This window comes from Haliotis rubra, unplaced genomic scaffold (genome assembly GCF_003918875.1).
Source record: "Haliotis rubra isolate DU_JTF1 unplaced genomic scaffold, ASM391887v1 Scf566, whole genome shotgun sequence".
NCBI lineage: Eukaryota > Metazoa > Mollusca > Gastropoda > Lepetellida > Haliotidae > Haliotis > Haliotis rubra.
The window spans coordinates 29,513-50,074 of NW_025767264.1; the positions used below are offsets into that span (position 1 = coordinate 29,513).

Below are 20,562 nucleotides of genomic sequence, written 5' to 3' on the forward strand. Positions count from 1 at the left end.
TTACTACTCGGAACTAAATCATGTTTACACAAGAACACAGATATAATTATATTGTGATTCCAGCCAATGGCGTACGTTTTTCGTAGCTTTTTAAAAATTGTAGCTATAATGATTAAAAATTGTAGGTTGTTCATGATGGATTAACTGATTACATCACTGAGAGAATGTACAAAGAAGTCTCAACAATGTGCATTTTAATCCGGTATGTATTGACTGGAAAGATTCTGTGAAGCAGCCTGAATTGCATTCATGTTAATTTTGGTTTTAAAGGTGTGTGTGCGGGCGTGCGTGTTAAAAATTGCCTCTGTTCACTCAGCAGAAAATGGGTACCCGATGAAATAAGCCGTGAGAGGTTTAAATATTGTGGAATAGTTTCTATCAACAAATGTTTCCACTTTCTTTAAATGCAACAACAGCATGTATGTTGATCATTTCTCAAACCTCCCTCAGCAACTGGTTTACAAACAACTGCTCTTTTAATTATATCAGGTTCATTATCCCAGGGAAAACCAAACAACATATTGTTTAACTTTTTAAGAAAGTCACTGGGTGGATTGGGCAGAGTGGGAATTATGTTTAATTATATCTTCAATGTTATAAATCTTATTTTCAGAATTGATTTTAATGATTTTTTTAATATCAACCTAAAAGATTCTACCCCAAATCCTGAAACTTTCTGAATTCCAAGGTAGGTTTAAATCTGATCTGAATTTGACATTACAATGCCTAAAACTTCCGATCCAAACAACTTCCAATTTATCCCTTTATAGATGTTTGTCTGAACACATTGAGGGGTACTCACCTTTGTGTTTAGTAGATTTGCTTGATTCATGACACATGTCCCAGAAGTCTTAGGATGATCTGTGAATCCTCTTCACTCTGGAAATGAATGATAAATGTGATAAATATATGCATTTGAATCTTTTTATTTAGGGAATGACGGTTAATAAGATTGAGACTCAACATTCATGTTGGTTATAATAAACATGAAGTATAATTTGAAATAATTTCAGACCTTCATCAAATCATCACCATGTTAGAATATTAGAATTTCATGAAAATGTTCTTTAAAGTGCTTCCAAAATCCTGTTCTTTTAATCAAGTATCATTTATCAACATAGCGCATAAACTACAAACAAGCGCACGCACATACACACACAAATAAATAAATGAGTAAATAAATAATACTATTAGTATTATCAAGGATAATCTACAACGCTATTTAGTCTCCCTGGTATTATTTAGTCCACCGTAGCGCCCTAAAGATTAGCGAGACAATTCTCGGTTGATTTAGTATTATTAGTAAGTTTAGTCTCGACCCTGTAAAACTGCCCTCCGTCATTTTTAGGTTTGCCACAGCAAACGCAAGTTGATGAGTTTTTTACAGGTGTGCCCCTCATCTGGATCGGCATGAGCGAATCCATTTTTACGTTTAAAAAAATGTGACGTCAAATAAACGAGCAGAGCAATTTAGCGCGCGCAAAGGGAGCCGGGAACCAGCTTAGAGGTGACGAGTGATCATTCTTTCATCAGCAGATTTGACATTCGTAACTACTCGTGTCATTCCGGCAAGCCGGATGTCTTCTTGTAGGTCACGGAAAGAGGCGAGTAGTTACGAATGCTGGTTTGAGCCCGAATAAATGTTTTCTGCGTGTTGAGAGTGGAGAAGGGAGATAACTCTAACTTCCTTGTTTCCAACTTCCTTGTTTCCAGGGTTGATTGGTGGCATCGCCTTCCAAGAATAAGTAAATGCACATCTCTGTCAGTTGTCAGTTGTGTTTATTACACCAGTTGTCGCACGTTGAATCACTTGCCCCTTTGTGTGAATTACGGAATAGATTCGCCTTCTGACAGGCTGTGTTGACGTCGTGCTGGAGAACAGTGAGTAGATTCTATGTAAACTTCGAGATTGTCTCTGCAGGAACATGATGAATATTAAAATCCGGATTAGTTTCTTCGTTAAATATAATACACTGATCGGTTTAAGCGCACGATTTTAAAGGTGTTATTTGTAATATTTACGAATACTGTATAATGACTGAATCAACGTTTTCATCAAAATGTCTACTTGCCCAAATATACTTCCTTGTTCATTGACATTTGACTCACAGTTGACTACTGACATCTCCCTTTACAAAGGGTATTATTGGGATGCTTTATAAATTACCCTTATCCTGCAAATGTATAATTGGGGACTGTAAACAAGTGTAACGGGAACGGCCTTAACGACGTATGACCATGATGCTTTGCGTTGTGTGTTGTGTGTTCTGAATCAAAGCCGTCCCGTTCCCAGTTCGTGGATGCAGAGGAGCAATCAAAAACCAACAAATTTCTCAAAAAAAGACATAATTTATTAATAAATTATAACTCAACAAAAACAGCATAAACAATAAGTCAAATCTAACAAATTCCTGAGAACAAAAGATATACAAACACAATTACTTAAAATAGTTTATTAATAACCTAACCTACTTTCTCCCAACCCTCTCAAACTACACTTTAACCACCCTCTTAAAATAACACTAAATCCTACCTATAATCTACTGCACCTACACTAATATACAAAATTCCTACTGACTGGCATGTTCCATTACGCTGAAATCCACCCGGACGTCCCCACTAACAAATTTACCCCAAAATATACAACCTTTCTATTCAATTTCTCTTTATTGGCCGAAAAATAAACTGAAACCTAACAGGGAGTGGAGTCGGGACTCATTGTTCCGTCACGGAACATCTTGTTGTCCCATCACAGGACATATTGCGGTGTATAACCTCACCGATCATACAGACACTGAATAATTTGTGTTACGCACTTAAATACGCTGCAGCTGCCCTACGTCTTATGTAACAACCTCGACATGATTGGCCAGCCAATCTGCCCACCACCAATCAGAATTGCTCATACCAAACAACCTGACTGCAACAGAAAATGGCAGCAAAAACAATTCAACCACCGACGGAACAGAATCAAAGTATGATACCCAAACCCACGACTAACGAAAGGTACAGTTACTAACGCAAGTTAACGACCAACACCCGGAAGTAAAATGTCTGCACGAAACGGAACACGTGCTCCCCGTTACACAAGAATCTTTCAACAATCACGTGTGTTAGGGAAGATAGGTGGGTGTTTTCTCACCACCAAGTATGTTGTAGGTGATACATAAAGGTGTCCCTCTACAAAGTCTGGTTTGGAAGTGATACATGGGGATCTCCCTCTACCACGTTTATGTTGGAAGTGATACATGGGGATCTCCCTCCACGACATTTATCTTGGGGATGATACATGGGGATCTCCCTCTACCACTTGTGTGTTGGGGATAATACATGGGGATCTCCCTCCACCACGTCTATGTTGGGGATGATACATGGGGATCTCCCTCCACCACGTCTTTGTTGGGGATGATACATGGGGATCTCCCTCCACCACGTTTATGTTTATGTTGGCGATGAAGGGAGCACCTTCAGAATACGGCACCACAACTTCTCGTGAGGACGATCTCTGCCGTAGGTGACGTGTCATTAAGACAAGCAACCAGCTTGTGAGAAACCGTCGGACGCGAACCCGCGACCTTCGGATTGTTAACGCGACAGTGAACCGACTGAGCTACGTCCACACTGTTGCAATGTGCAAATTTATCGAGTCATTCTTGTGACGTCACGAAAATGAACGGAAAGAGTCGAATAGGTCACGGACAATTATGAAGGTTACGGGTAGACTTGGTGTCTCGTGATTTTAATCTACGGACAATTGCCGAATGGATCCAATGCCATTTGGCACACTCATCCCATTCCGTAATCTACAAGATAACGTGTGGCGTGGAATGAGCCGATATGCTTCAAACTGAAAAGGGTTGTTGACGTCAGACGTAGATTTCACGGTGCATGCATGAATGCTACCCATTCCGTCGATCGTTTTCCCGGGTTGGCCATCTCTCTCGCGTACTGATGCCCGAATAAGCGCTCGGCTAAAGTCCGATTGAATCTCTCGACTATGGCTTGGCTGCAATGGGCTCCGACCGCACCACGCCTGATCTTGGTATCGTGTTTTGCTAGCAGTTGTGACATGGCGCCCATGAACTCCCGTCCGGGATCGACTTGCAGTTCGGTGGGCCATGTCAGCGGGCTGCGTTTGTATATGCGTTCGAATCCACGGGCTACCTGGGCCGAGTCTTTCGCGGTTAAGGGTTCGGCTTCCTTGTAGCGGCTGGCAACGTCAACGATGGTTAGGGCATACTTGTACCTCCTGTCGTGGGGTAGGAACAGGAGGTCGGCCTGGTGGGGGCTATTGGGTATGTTAATGCCGAACTTTCTTCGGGGCACGTAGCGTGGTGCCGGTAAATAGATCTGCCACAGGGCTTGTTTTTCAAGCCACGCTTTGGCCTCGTCCGGGGGTACTCGCGCCATTTTGGCCAGCTTATGTACGGCGCTAGCTCCTTTCCAGTACCCACGCGGGCTGTAGTAAATAGCCTCAAACTTTCTCTGGTTCCGTGACATCGTTGTCGCCCCGACAGGGTATTTATATATACACCTATGTTCTTGGTTCAATTTTCTCATGCCCGTACGTGTACGTGTTGATCCCGTTGATGGCTATCCAACGCTTCATGTCCATCGGTGATAGGGACGTCTTGTTTATCGTCAGTCCGTATATCCTGTGGCCGTCGCTTCTAAGCGTGTTCATTTGAGGTCTGAAGGTGCGGGTCTTGAACAGGGCTTCCTTGAATCTGGCGTGTTTGATGTGTTGTTTCACCACGTACTTCTTGACACCCTTCGCCTTTCGGATCTCACCATTGTCGGCCTTCAGGATGGAGTACATCTTGGGTCTCAAGCCTATGTACTCGGCTATGGGCGTGCCAGCACACTCATCCTTCATCTTGACGAACACTTTTTTATTTACTGTGCTGTGTATGGCATGGTCCAAATCCAAATCCAAATCGAGGCGTTTCTTCATGTCCTCGTACACGTCCTCGGTTCGAATCTCAATCAGCAGGGAGTCCGTGTCCGTGTATAGCACTTTGCACCTGGCGCCGTACTGTTTCTTGAGCTCGTTATAGTAAAAGTCGTACATCAGGTGTTTGGATAAATCGAGGATGCTCATCCCCACGTAAACAGGCCGGTTGAATTTGATGTGGCTTTTCTTCATGTGTAGGGCCACCAGGTCATCGGTGAATATCTTGCTCCGGTTGAATGCCGGGCTGGCTATCAGTTTCCTGATTTTATCTTGCTCTTTCGTCCAAACCAGCTTCACGGTCACGCGTTTCCTCAGGTTCTCCATAGTCTTACCGAACACCGAGTTGTTCATGAGCTTGTAGAGGTTTTTCTCAAAGTCACTGGTGGCCAGCTTTTGCAGGTCCGTGTTCATTCTGATGTAGGGCTCCATCCAGGGGCTCTGGTTGAACACGAGCACCCTGTGTATTTTGGTCAGCCTCATACCCAACGACAGGTACAGCTGCAGGTTGCGATAGTGCACGATGTACTTGGTCTTATTCATTAAGTTGGGCACGAGTTTTTCAACGTCTGACACCCGCCCACCCAGCAAGTTATGTTGGTACTCAGACATCCAGTCTGGGTTAACCCTCAAACGTTCGGGGCCCAGGGGGTAGCTGTTGTGCGATGTGTGCAATGCCTTGGGGTATTCCAAGTCCACTTTGAGGATATAGCCTTTGTTCGAATCCGGCACGATGCTCATAACATCGATCTCGGGTGATGCCCATTCGAATCCCCTTGTGGGTAGATACTGGCTCATGGCCCAACCGTACAGGTTGTTGGCATCGAGGTAGAGGATGTGAGTGTTTGGCTTGCTCGAGTCGTAGCCCTTCACGTATTGATTATTGGCTTTTGCGTAGCCTTTGGCAGCCATGGAGATCCCACCTCGCAAGCCTTTCTCAATGAACAGGTGCATGTCGTAATCGGTGAGCAATTCCAGCTAAACTCCGTTTTTCTTCAGCAAGGCATCCCAAGATAGACCTGGGCTGGTGTAGTACCACGCGGGGTCGAGTTGATACTGCTTAAAACACGTCCTCCTAAACGTCTCGAACATGTCGGCTAGCAGGAGTACGTCTGTTCTGAAGTACAGGTCGTGGTAGTCACCAAGATTCTTACAGCCCAGTTTATTCCATACGTTAATCGCGTGCGAGTAATCGTCTTGAGTGATGGTCGAGTCGGTTAGGTTGCTGTAAAATCGGTTGATGGGGGGTAGTCGGGTCTCGGCGAACTTGGCCCAGCCATCCATGTACTCGTAGGGGTACACGCCCTTCCTCATCAGCAGGGGTCGAGTCTCGGCGTCGGTGTATTGATCAGTGATGGGGAAGGTATCGTTGGCCTTGACCAGACTGTCGAGTGACGACAGGAGGAACTGAACCGAGTCGATGAACCTCAGGCCGTTCAGGGAGAAGGAGATGTATCTCTCCATGTTGTTGGGGATGCACATCAGGTTGCCGTCGACTTTCGCGATGGCCTGCATGATCAAGTGAGAGTCGTACCCTCTCAAGTTGTGGAAGACCACGGGGATGTTTATTGTCTTGGGGTTGATACTGAGCTTGAGGTTGCACGCGTTGTGAGCTGGTGACATGACAGTGATCTCTCACCGAATCACCGTTCAGCGGTATATCACACACGTGACAGTGAGTGCTGCAGCCGTGAGCTAGCCGGTTGGCTTGAGTCATACGCATGGGAGCGACTGTGGACAGGGCATTCCTGATAGTTTTCTCTTCCTCCTGCAAACACTTTAGAATTTTTTCAGCCGCGTCGGGACCCCTGTACACTACGGGAGCTTTCCTTTCCCCATCGCATCGGACGACCACGTATCCAAACCCACAAGCCTCGTGCTCCTGTGTTTTTTGTGTGCCCCTTGGGGTACCCCCGGGGCCGGCGGCAACCTTAATGGGTTTTACCAAGGCTTCGAAGTCGGCGTATATGGTGTAAGGTACAGGCATCTGGTTCTTGTGGTTGTCGAATTTTAGGATATTGTCGCCTTCCTTGGGCATGTCGACTCATATGGCCGTCTGCCCCACACCTTGGCAATCCTCCCGGTGGGATTCCAGCAGGGTGGGTCAGCTGAAACCGTGCAGGCATCGTACGCAAAAGTGTTTTTTCCCAACGTGTTTCGACTGGTTGTGCAACAGCCTGCTGAGGTGTTTTATCCACGTGTAGTGATACTTATCACCTCGCTGGATCATGAATATATTGATCACACGGCGACCCTGTTGGGGTTCCCCCAACATTGGACTGACCCTGTGCACGACCGTTGTGTTGCCTTCGTGCCCTAAGACGTTTATGGCTATGCCATCATTCTGTTTTTCTATTTTAGTGATCTGGGATATGGGGGTGGGTTCGGCTATACCATCCCAGTTGAGCCCATCGTCTTGGGGATAGCTAGAAGGCCTGTTCGGATTAGTGTCAGCTGGAAACAAGGCTGACCTGATAGCTCACCTCATGCAATCGTCTCCTCTATTCTTGATGTTGACTATGGCCTGTTTTACTTTGTAGTAGGAGGGCAAGTCTAGGTATGACCCCCCTCTGAATGGTACGTAGTTAGCTATGTCTAGATAGACCTTATCGATTTTATCCACGACCCACCCAGAACCCATGTGCGTGTAGCGTTCTAGGTATTCTCGTATCTGCTGAAAACTGATATCGATTGACTCGTCTATAGTCTCTGTATGAGTCAGGACTTCTTGTTTACCTCGGAAGTAAGGCTGAACGTACTCAATGACCCCCCCATTCTGCTGTTTATCGAGTGACATTTTCACTGTGATTTGAAACTTTATATTTCCCAAATCGTTTAGTTCCTCATTAACTTTATCAGCGATTAGAGGCTTGACGTCGACGATGTCTGTGTTCTTATCAACATGCATCAGCCAGCCTCTCAGGTAGTTACCTACAGCATGCTCAGTGCGCATGAACTCTAGATCAACAGCTTTATTCTGATGCAATTGTTCAATTAGGCCGGCTTTCCTCATAAGAGAATAACCCACTAACCCCAGCTCTCGAGCCTCCTGTTTGAGTTGTTTCACAGTGTGGGGACATACGGGGTCGTTCAGCCGTTCAATTAGGTCGGCTTTCCTCATACGAGAATAACCCGTCAGCCCCAGTTCTTTCGCTCGGAGTTTTAGTTGTTTTACCCTGGGAGGGGGTTGTATATCGAGTAATCTCGACAACTCTGGTTTCCTCATTCGGATGTAACCCACTACGCCTCGTTCTCTCGCAATCTGCTTGAGCTCTCGGACAGTAGTCATTGTTATACCAAGGTGTATACAATTCTAATTGGGTGTTCGGTGCTGAGTAAAAATGAAAATATTTAGAATAACCATATCGATTTCAGGATAGCCTTCTCGTTTTATTATTTCCAGAACGTCGGGGATACACGTATATATATTAGCTGATTCAGTCAATACTTGTTCACTGAAGACATCCAGCTTTGTAGTAACAATCATTTGGATGTGCCCCAATTCATTTATTTCCTCTTCAAGTTTGCTTATGACCACAGGTGTGATGTCATCAATACTACATTTACCCGCAAACATCAACCAGCTTCTCAGGCCAAAAGCTGGGGGTGGAATTCGTATGAACGCAGGCATTATTATACCTAGGTGTACACAGGCTCTAATTGGGGCACCGGCAAGGGAGGTAACTCCTCCTGCTCTAAGTAAAAACTACATCTCCTATGAAAACAGCAGTACCCCTCCATCCTACATTTCCTACCGCAGGTCTCGGTCTTCCCCCTAAGTATGTACTGGCATCAGTACAGGGCAGGTCTCATCTTTGGTATACTCATATGGGGACTTAGTCTAATTGCTTTACGATCAACGCAGTCGCTGCTAGACCCAGCGCGATGAAGGCCAGTTCTTGGTCCTTTTGCCCCGGGGATGGTGTGTAGTACTGAGTGAGTGTGGGCTTATGGAGTGGTTCTAGCTGTTTACCGGTTAGCAGGTATAATTCTCTCGCTGCGTCTTCAACGTTCTCGAATGTTTTAACGGCATGGTTCTCACGCTGGAGTTGTTCGTTAATGTAATCGATCCTCTGTATACGTTTCTTCGCGTACTCAGCTTGCGCGGCTTGCAGTTTCTCTACGGCTATATCGTGCAGTTTCCGTTCAGCCTGCATCTCGGCCGCGTTCGACTCCCGTAGTTTCGAGAAGAGGAAATTACTCCCGGAAAATGCCAGGGCGTTTACTAACGCCCCGCCGACCATCATGGCGATCGTAGCCATCCTATATATAGTTACATTTACTTCAAAATATTTTCGGTATGATCCCTTGTTTTACGAGGATGTCCTTGGTGGCCATCGCCATACCCAGGTTCATTATGAGCATGCCCATATCCTGCAGGTTGAAATCTAGCTTGAAAGTCGGTTGTTTAAGCACCATTTTGGTCAACCGAGCGTACCCTACAGCTAGACTGGCGACCACAGTGGCGTGGTATGCATCGTTGACGAACGTTTTCCCCTCAGACATTATGTATATGATATAAAAATATACATTTATAACATGATATGTGGGTTGACCTCTAATTGTGGTTGTGGTTCTGGGGGTGGTTGTTTATTATATAACAATAATGAGAGAGTCGCGGCAGCAGTTGCGCCTGCAATCCACAGGAGTGGAGCCCGGCTCCACGTGTAGTGACTCTTATGCTTGGTTAAACCACCTTTTCTACCAGGCGTCTCTCTTAAGGTTCTTCTTCCTGGTGACTGTAGGATGGGAAGGGAAACCTTCCCGGGATGGATTCTCCTCCTGGGGAGGGGTCTCCCCCATTGGGGTTTCCTCTATTGGGGTCTCCCCTATCGGGGTCGGAGTCACTTCTTGATCGATCTTGTATACCATTACTATTATTTTTTTCCCTCCTTAAATTGGCAATGCTTTGCTGTGATGAACGCCGCCGTCACTGGGACTAAAAACATACCGTATTTGTGGTACAGCACGCAGCTGATAGAGCTCAAGGCGTGTTCAATAAACGGGTCTTTCTCAAGGTCCTCCCACAGGTAAAGTCGGCGTTCCTGGGGAATGTGAAGGAAGTACGATGCAATTCCAGTGTAGATCTGGGTCATAGCCGATCCTATAGTCTTTGTCATCTCGGCCCCTAGTCTAGCCTCGTATCTCGCGTACAGCTTATCGATTTCTTTGGCTGTTATTTTGTGAATTTTATCGAGAGTGTAGTCCCCAAATTATTGTTTGGCTTTACCACCAACAGCCAGCGCGCTACCAGTCTCTCTCCCTTGTCGTCACTCTGATCCTGCGGAACCAACAGTTGTTCTAGCAGTTCATCACACTCCATCTTATAATGTCATAAGCAAGTTTTAGTTTTAATAATATAATACCCGATATAGGTGAAACATAGCGAAATGAAGGTTAAGTTGCACACGATGAACACTTCGTGGGGTAGATCAATAGATGGCTCGCCGCCAGCAAATCTCCCATTCTCTATATTAAGTTGCGCGTCCATAATCACGTACAGATATAATTTCAACTTGCCCACGGGTTGAGCCTTCTTGGTGATCTGGATGGTTATCCCCTCGCTGCCGTTGTCGATGCGGGGACCGCTCTGTGCAATTGATCATCGTCCGTGGATCGCATGTCCAACCATAGCGCGTACTTGGTGGTCAGGTATTCACCGATCTGCACGGAGGATAGGCCCAGGTCCTTGATGACGTGTTGGTGCCGGGTCGGTAGTTTTGTTATCTCATCCCACTGCTGGTGTGCCCTCATACCGGCGCTGAACACCTGTTTGGGCACGCCCTCGATGGTCACTTCCACCGTTTCAATTGCGGGTTTGAAAAGCTTTTCGCTGTCCCTTCGGGAACGGCTCGTAATCCTCCATGGGGACGATCAGGATGCCTTTCATCGATCGCGCCGGCACGTTTAGGTTGATATTCCACAGCGTGTCGCTCTTATCCCGCACGACCGCTCTATGCCTCAGTATGCGGTCGTACAGGATGGCCACCTTCCCCGAGTACTGGTTTCGAACCTGCCCTGGCCAGCTCCGGGCTAATGACCATGTCGAACTCCAGAGAGATGTTGTCGATGGCATAACTGGCTTCATCACCGTTCGGCGTACGCACGACTTTGCTGTAGTCGTTAAACGTGAGCTCGTATTCAAGCCTATCACCCAGCATGGCCTGGTAAAACGGCATGTGTCCCGTGAGCAACTCGAAGTCGAGCAGCACGCAGAACCTGTTCCCGTACGCTTGGGCGATGGCCTTTTCACCCTCTGAGATCTTGTCTAGCTGGTCTTGCATGAAGCCGTACCCAACGCGCAACCAAGTCGATTTGCTGATGCCTTGGTACACGTCATTGACGCGTTCTCCCTCGCTTTTCCAGAGGTCCCCGTAACAGTGAAACACGTCGCTGTCGTCGATGCTCAGCACCTCTTTACCGCTGATCTTGATGGTGGTTTTCTTGATGATTGCCCGACCTACGTTCCGCACTAGCTCGTGTTTGTCGTTGTCGGAGGTCAACGTGAGGTTGAACATCAGTCGAACCGTGCCTGGTACGATGAGGTCATTCTCACCCAGGTTTGGGAATCTAACCAGCAGCGTTGGTTCTGGTCTATCTTGCTGGGATTGTTGGTGATGGTCACCGACTGGCGCACGGCTCTGACGCCTAGAGGCTCTCTTGATCTTCGGAAAGGATCTAGTTTCCTACCATACATTGTTATATAGATAAAATATGAAAGTTTTATATAAATAATGGCTGAAGGCGGTCATGAGTACATCCCTATGGATGATATGTGGGATAATAGTGCCCAGACGTTCGGGGAGGAAACCTCATTCAGGAACAACCCCTTAAGTGTTGAACTTGTACAGCCGGCCGTCAACGATTATTACGACGCAGTTGAAAAGAGAGACAACATCAAGCCGTGGGGACGAGACTATACCGCGGTGGCGCACGGCCTAAGCTTCCCCCGAAGGCCGTCCAAGATCTGCAAGCAGCCAGGGCCGAACTCAGCAGTGAAGGTGATATGCCCCAACGTGCTAAAGAAACATCAGACAGTCTCGAAAAAATATTGGCCACCTACTGGAACAAGCCTTTCCCAGGTCTCGAATTTCCCCTGAGGGAACTGTATGGCCTAGACGAAGCCTTGAAACGTGTACGCGGATAACTCGTGAACAACATGGGGAAACTGAACGAAATTGATGAGCACATCGCTCGCGAGAAAGTAAAACTCAGGCAGGTACAAGACGACGAGTCTCTGAAAACCATCATCGAAAAACGATTGCGCAACTTGCAAGATGAGGGACCGACTCGGTTGGAATCCGCTTCCTCGAAACGGGAACAGCTTCAATCCCAGATCAACTGCGTTCGGAAAACCATCGATCGAGTCCTAAATGAAGACACCACGTTGGCCAACAGGATCCGAATGCTCTTCCGAGAGCAAGGGATTACTATCGCCAGCATTCTGACTGCATTGGGCTTCATCATATCAACCCTGGTCATGTCGCTGAGTGGGGGTGGTGGTACACCCACCCCACCAAGTGGGGGTACACCCACTGGTGACATCAGAGACTGGATAAAAAAACACCTGAAATCCCTCGGGGAGGCCCTGGCTAAACTTGCTGGTAAGGCCGTCGAAGCCCTGCCCGGCATCCTGGGTAGCATCGTCTCGTGGCTGCTTAGCACGCTGGCTAAAACTGTCACGTGGCTCGGTCAAAACCTGTGGGCAGCCATCGTTGCCGTTGCGGGCCTGGTGTACGTAGCAGCTAAGGAATTTTTCACCAAATGAGACCGACCGCGATCCGTGGCTACGATAATTTTGTTGTTGTAACCCACCACTTTGTTGAGCCATGTACAGTCCCACGTCGAACACGTAGTCGACTTTCGACTGGGCATATTCCAACACGTCTTGGTATCGTCGGATGGCACCTGGTAGATCGACAGGGGAGGCTATGGCATCCTCGGCGTTGGACACGAACTGTTTCTGCGCGTCTAAAGCAGTACCCGTACCGATGATACCCAGCACGGCCCACACGTACGTTCGAATCAAGTCGTTCAATCTGGTGACACCGGCACGAGTAAACCCTTTCGACGTGTCCAGCATGAACATTTTCCAATCGTCTGCGGTGGACTGCTCCACTTTCTGGACAGTGAAAGCAACACCACCTTTAAGTTCATACGGTCATCTCGCCATTCATTACTCAACAAAGCAAAGTCCTGGCGTAGTACATCTCGTTTAAGTAAATCATTACTGACTTCTTTCACGGGTCGCCCCCCATCATATTGAATACCCAACCCATGGTTCGGCCCCGGCAAACGCCAATCCGTCTTCGGGTCTAGTTCGAATTCATTGCAAACGCGTTTGTAGGCCCGTCTACCGTACGGGTTGTTTACTGCGTCCCATGCTTTGTCCTGTGGGAGCGGAGTGCTGATCTCTTTGAGGATACGCCTGACCTGGTAGTACACAGGAAACGTGAACTGACTCAGCAGTCCTCGCCGAGTGTCGGTTAATGTCAATCCACACCCAGTCGTCGCACACCCTTGGTGAAGTTGAGTTGATTCTGCCAGAACTGCATAGGGGTGTTGAACCAGGCGTGGACTGCCTTGACGTTAATCACTGAAAGCTTATACCGGTTGAACACATCTATGAACTGGGCGCCGAAATACAGCCCATCAGCGGTCACGATCTTCATATGTGGGAAATCTATGTCCAGTTTAGGGTAAAACGCTCCTGGTTTGTACATTTTTGAAGTATTATATAATGGGTTTATATACTCTAACATGTATGTAACACTTCCAGGAATAACGAGTGGTGAGCCGTTCAGCTGATGCACGCGATCGATAACACGTCGGGCCAACGCGAAGTCGCACTCTGCTATATCACCTACCTACCGCGATGGACTAACATCAACGCCAGCAACAACTAGCTGTTCGTCAGTGGCACCCGCAACCAGATAACTGACGGCTACTACAGCGTGTGCTCGCTAAGCAACGAGGTCTTCAAACCCTTGGGAGCCGAAATCAAGATGAACGACTCAAACGGCACAGTGGTGTTAACCAACAACGGAATAAACCCCTTGAGGCTCGGCCAACCATTGGCGAGGACACTCGGGATGTCGCTGGACGAGATAAAACCAACAACTACCGTCACAGGCACGAAGTTACCCGACCTTGTACCGTACCGAGAGCTGTGCATTCATCTCGGTCAGTTGAGCACAACGGACAACATTCAAGGTGGTCACCCTTCCACGATACTGAGAGCCGTACCCGTGAAAACGGAGAAATACAATGATGGTAGAACCGAGTCGTTTTCATCGCGGCAGTATAAGAGGTTAACTCTGGGCAACATCCCTGAGTTGATAATATCAGTGTTAGATAAAAAGCATAATCCTGTGAATATAGGATACCTCAGCAAAACGCTGCACATAAAATGACTAGCGCACAAGGTACCGGAATGAAGTTGAAAAAATGTGTCAATATGGGGATCTCCGACCTGGGGGACACAGGTGGATTCGACGACCCCGGAGTAGATGGTAAATTGTACGCCTTGCAACTGAAAAACAACATTTACAAACGCGTTGAAGTCCCCTCCATCGGTAGAACCCTAGGTGACATAGTAGATACCTCAGGAGCGGCCCTCAACACTCGGTTCGACCTAGTCTGCATCGGTGATGATAGATGGGCGGTATCCCAATCGTTTGGAGGCAAACTGTTTGACTTAGAAGATGTTGAGAATGACCGTCGCCCAAAACAAGCAGTATACCCTCGTCTTCACCGACGACGACAAGTGGGTGTTGTTGCCCGCTAAAGTCGACTGGTTTCTCAACATTAGGCTCGGCTCCCCTTACGTGTTCACGGACAACAAAGACAACTACCTAAACAAAGTCGTGAACACCGGAACCCTGCTCGTGGCTTACGTCCCGGCGCAGAGACGTAGTGTAATCATCAGCCCAGTCTCCAGTATGGCAGCCCACATGCTATCGAGTAAACCAGGAGTGCAAGACGGGGCATTGCAGTTGGTGTCTGAATTCGCTGGCGTGGTCAACATCCTGGCGAGCCTACCGGCGAACTCCACGCTGGTCATCCAAGTCTACCTAGGGGAACCATCGCAGGATGAAGTCGAAATCGTGAAGGGGATCAAACTCCGGTGGGTGAAACGGCACCAGTATCAGGTTTGCACTGTTTACGTGCGGGTGGGTGTCGACTCCCACACCAGTCTGCAGGGGGTCACCGTGACCGTGGATCACACATTATCACTCACCAAGATCATCCTACCCGACAACATACACTTCATGGGGGTGAAGTGCACCCCTGAGAAATTATCAGAAAAACAATTGGAAACTATCTCGTAATAGTATTATAGCAATGTCCAATTGTCATCGACCCAACGCCACACTTAACGATCTAGGGGACACGGAGGGATTCGATCTGTTCGGCGTGGACGGGGGCTTATACGTCCTGCTCTTAAGAGACGGTGTGTACATACGGCAGCCTCTGGCAGACTTAAAGGAACCCGAATGGTTGATCAACATGACCCTCACCGCAACTTATATCTCGTTAAACAGAGATAACTATGTCTCCCAAATTAGGAACAATGGTAGCTTGCTTGGGGTTTTCATTCCGGCCCCTAATACAGATATTATAATAGAACCGGGTTTCAACCCCAATAGGCTAGAGGTATCAAGAAGGGGTGAGTTAAGGTTTAACCCCCACGGGCACCAATTGAATTTTCCAGCTGTGAACCCAGGCTCCACGCTCATCATAGAAGTCTATACCCAGAGAATTACTGATAGTACCTTCTACGGACAACAACTTTTACCCGGGGTGAAAATAAGCTGGACTCCCAGTAGTAATGGTCAACGTCTCCGTATTGTCATACAATCGGACCCCTCAACAGGTTCTATAACCACCTATGGTAAGCTTCGTGTGGATGCAGAGTTACCTGTTAGACTCTCACCTATTTCCCTGCATGAGAATATACACCTTATAAGCCTCAAGTACATTGATCGATCATTAAATGAAGCCCAATTAAAATATCTCTTGTAGTATATATTATATGCACACAGGATGGGTCTGTACCCAGTCGTTGAGGAAGTCGCGAAAACCCTGAGACAGTTATGTGATGTAAAACGCCAACTAGAACAAGACCGCGACACGCAGAAAGCACTATGCAAGAAGTACCATAGAGCTTTCAATATCGTGGATGGGGCTGATACTGCCCTTACAACAACCAGCATGGGACTAGGGGCGGCAGGTGTTGGGTTGTTAGTCACCATCGTGGCAGCACCTATAGTGCTAGCCATTGAAATAACAGCTGGGGTTGTAGGGGTGGTAGGGTTGATGTTTAAGTTTGCATCCCTCAGACTGCATCGTAAGGCATTGAAACACGACGAGATCAGGGTTCTGGCCGAAGCAAAGCTGAACATGGTAAGTGAGCTTATTTCCAAAGCACTCACTGACAGTAAGATCTCAGAGGAGGAATTTCGTTCAATCCTCTCTGAACTCGACAAGTACCGTCAGATGAAACAAGAAATCCGGTCCAAGTCTCGTAAGTATGCTATCAGCGAAGACGAGAAAAAAAAGTACATAGAACAGGGGGTACGAAAAGCCCAGCAAGCCTTCATTACGAACACCAAAGAGATCATAGGCGATTCACATTAAACTGTTTCCTCGAGGTCAACACGACATAGTGTCACGTGATCAGGAAAGTGCTAGTTCACGGTCATAGTGACACTATTGTGTCACGTGTGGCCGGGAAGTTAACTGGGGATTCAAAAGTAGTATATATAATGGTGGCGAGGTCTAAGGGCCTGACAAAAGCTTTATTAATGAAATAAAGCTTTACAGAGGCTTTTGTTGGACTTGATCTCCGACAATCATTGTATATACTACTATGGTATTATGACGTATTTTTAAAGTTTGTAGTGCTGTTTTCTAAAGGTAGGCCACATGGGGATCTCCCTCTACCACGTGTGTGTTGGGGATGATACATGGGGATCTCCCTCTACCACGTGTGTGTTGGGGATGATACATGGGGATCTCCCTCTACCACATGTGTGTTGGGGATGATACATGGGTATCTCCCTCTACCACATGTGTGTTGGGGATGATACATGGGGATCTCACTCTACCACATGTGTGTTGGGGATGATACATGGGGATCTCCCTCTACCACGTTTATGTTGAAGATGATACATGGGGATCTCCCTCTACCATGTTTATGTTCGTAATGATGCATGGGGATCTCCCTCTACCACGTGTGTGTTCGAGATGATACATGGGCATATCCCTCTACAACGTGTGTGTTTGGGATGATACATGGGGATCTCCCTCTACCACATGTGTGTTGTGGATGATACATTGAGATCTCCCTTTACCATGTTTATGTTGGAAGTGATACATGGGTATCTCCCTCAACCACGTTTATGTTGGGGATGATACATGGGGATCTCCCTCTACCACGTTTATGTTGGGGATGATACATGGGGATCTCCATCTACTACATGTGTGTTGGGGATGATACATGAGGATCTCCCTCTACCACGTTTATGTTCAAGATGATACATGGGGATCTCCCTCTACCACATGTGTGTTGGGGATGATACATGGGGATTTCCATCTACCACATGTGTGTTGGGGATGATACATGGGGATCTCCCTCCACCACGTTTATGTTGTGGATGATACTTAGGGATAACCCTGTACCACGTTTATGTTGGAAGTGATACATGGGGATTTCCCTCAACCACGTTTATCTTGGGGATGATACATGGGGATCTCGCTCTCCCACGTTTATGTTTGAAATGATACTTGGGGATCTCCTTCTACCACGTTTATGTTGGGGAGGATACATGGGGATCTCCCTCAACCACATGTGTGTTGTGGATGATACATGGGGATCTCCCTCTACCATGTTTATGTTCGAGATGATACATGAGGATCTCAATCTACCACATGTGTGTTGGGGATGATACATGAGGATCTCCCTCTACCATGTTTATGTTCAAGATGATACATGGGGATCTCCCTCTACCATGTTTATGTTCGAAGTCATACATGGGGATCTCCTTCTACCACGTTTATGTTGGGGAGGATACATGGGGATCTCCCTACACCACATGTGTGTTGGGGAGGATACATGGGGATCTTATTCTACCACGATTATGTTCGAAGTGATACATGGGGATCTCCTTCTACCACGTTTATGTTCGAGATGATACATTGGGATCTCCCTCTACCACGTTTATGTTCGATGTGATACTTGGGGATCTCCCTCTACCAAATTTATGTTCGAAGTGATACATGGGGATCTCCATCTACCATGTTTATGTTCGAGGTGATACATGGGGATCTCCCTCTACGACGTTTATGTTCGATGTGATACATTGGGATCTCCTTCTACCACGTTTCTTTTGGGGAGGATACATGGGGATCTCCCTGAGCCACATGTGTGTTGGGAATGATACATGGGTATCTCCCTCTACCACTTGTGTGTTGGGGATGATACATGGGGATCTCCATCTACCATATTTGTGTTGGGGATGATACATGGGGATCTCCCTCTACCATGTTTATGTTCAAGATGATACATGGGGATCTCCTACTACCATGTTTATGTTGTGGATAATACATGGGGATCTCCCTCTACCACGTTTATCTTGGAAGTGATACATGGCGATCTCCCTCCGCCACGTTTGTCTTGGGGATGATACATGGGGATCTCCCTCTACCACTTGTGTGTTGGGGATGATACATGGGGATCTCCCTCCACCCCGTTTGTGTTGTAGATGATACATGGGGATCTCCTTCTACCAAATTTATTTTGGGGATGATACATGGGGATCTTCCTCCACCACGTTTATGTTGGGGATGATACATGGGGATCTCCCTCAACCACATGTGTGTTGGGGATGATACATGGGGATCTCCCTCTACCATGGTTATGTTCAAGATGATACATGGGGATCTCCCTCTACCATGTTTATGTTCGAAGTCATACATGGGGATCTCCTTCTACCACGTTTATGTTGGGGAGGATATATGGGGATCTCCCTCCTCACATGTATGTTGGGGAGGATACATGGGGATCTCATTCTACCGCGATTATGTTCGAAGTCATACATGGGGATCTCCTTCTACCACGTTTATGTTCGAGATGATACATGGGGATCTCCCTGTACCACGTTTATGATTGAAGTGATACATGGGGGATCTCCTTCTACCACGTTTATGTTGGGGATGATACATGGGGATCTCCCTCTACCACATGTGTGTTGGGGATGATACATGGGGATCTCCCTCTACCACGTGTGTGTTCGGGATGATACATGGGGATCTCCATCTACCACATGTGTGTTGGGGATGATACATGGGGATCTCTCTTTACCACGTTTATGTTGTGGATGATACATGGGGATCTCCTTCTACCACATGTGAGTTGGGGATGATACATCGGGATCTCCCTCTACCACGTGTGTTGGGGATGATACATGGGGATCTCCTTTTACCAAGTTTATTTTTTCCGGGATGATACATGGGGATCTCCCTCCTCCACGTTTATGTTGGGGCTGACACATGGGGATCTGCCTCCACCACGTTTATTTTGGGGATGATACATGGGGATCTCCCTCCACCACGTGTGTGTTGGGGATGATACATTGGGACCTCCCTCTACCACATGTGTGTTTGGGATGATACATGGGGATCTCCCTCCACCCCGTTTATGTTGTAGATGATACATGGGGATCCCCTTCTACCATGTTTATGTTGTGGATAATACATGGGGATCTCCATCTACTACATGTGTGTTGGGGATGATACATGAGGATCTCCCTCTACCACGTTTATGTTCAAGATGATACATGGGGATCTCCCTCTACCACATGTGTGTTGGGGATGATACATGGGGATTTCCATCTACCACATGTGTGTTGTGGATGATACATGGGGATCTCCCTCCACCACGTTTATGTTGTGGATGATACTTAGGGATAACCCTGTACCACGTTTATGTTGGAAGTGATACATGGGGATTTCCCTCAACCACGTTTATCTTGGGGATGATACATGGGGATCTCGCTCTCCCACGTTTATGTTTGAAATGATACTTGGGGATCTCCTTCTACCACGTTTATGTTGGGGAGGATACATGGGGATCTCCCTCTACCATGTTTATGTTCGAGATGATACATGAGGATCTCAATCTACCACATGTGTGTTGGGGATGATACATGGGGATCTCCCTCTACCATGTTTATGTTCAAGATGATACATGGGGATCTCCCTCTACCATGTTTATGTTCGAAGTCATACATGGGGATCTCCTTCTACCACGTTTATGTTGGGGAGGATACATGGGGATCTCCCTACACCACATGTGTGTTGGGGAGGAAACATGGGGATCTTATTCTACCACGATTATGTTCGAAGTGATACATGGGGATCTCCTTCTACCACGTTTATGTTCGAGATGATACATGGGGATCTCCCTCTACCACGTTTATGTTCGATGTGATACTTGGGGATCTCCCTCTACCAAATTTATGTTCGAAGTGATACATGGGGATCTCCATCTACCATGTTTATATTCGAGGTGATACATGGGGATCTCCCTCTACCACGTTTATGTTCGA

At 47.0% G+C, this 20,562-nt stretch overlaps 1 protein-coding gene across 1 annotated transcript in view; it reads left to right on the forward strand.

Annotated features, from left to right (window-relative positions):
* Window positions 1–1,675: 1,675 nt before the first annotated feature.
* LOC124254149 (tyrosine-protein kinase SYK-like) overlaps window positions 1,676–20,562 on the forward strand; it is a 323,457-nt gene continuing 304,570 nt past the window's right edge. The window contains exon 1 of the mRNA XM_046688027.1: window positions 1,676–1,881. The gene's annotated coding sequence lies outside the window, so the exon portion shown is untranslated. The remainder of the gene's footprint in view (window positions 1,882–20,562) is intronic.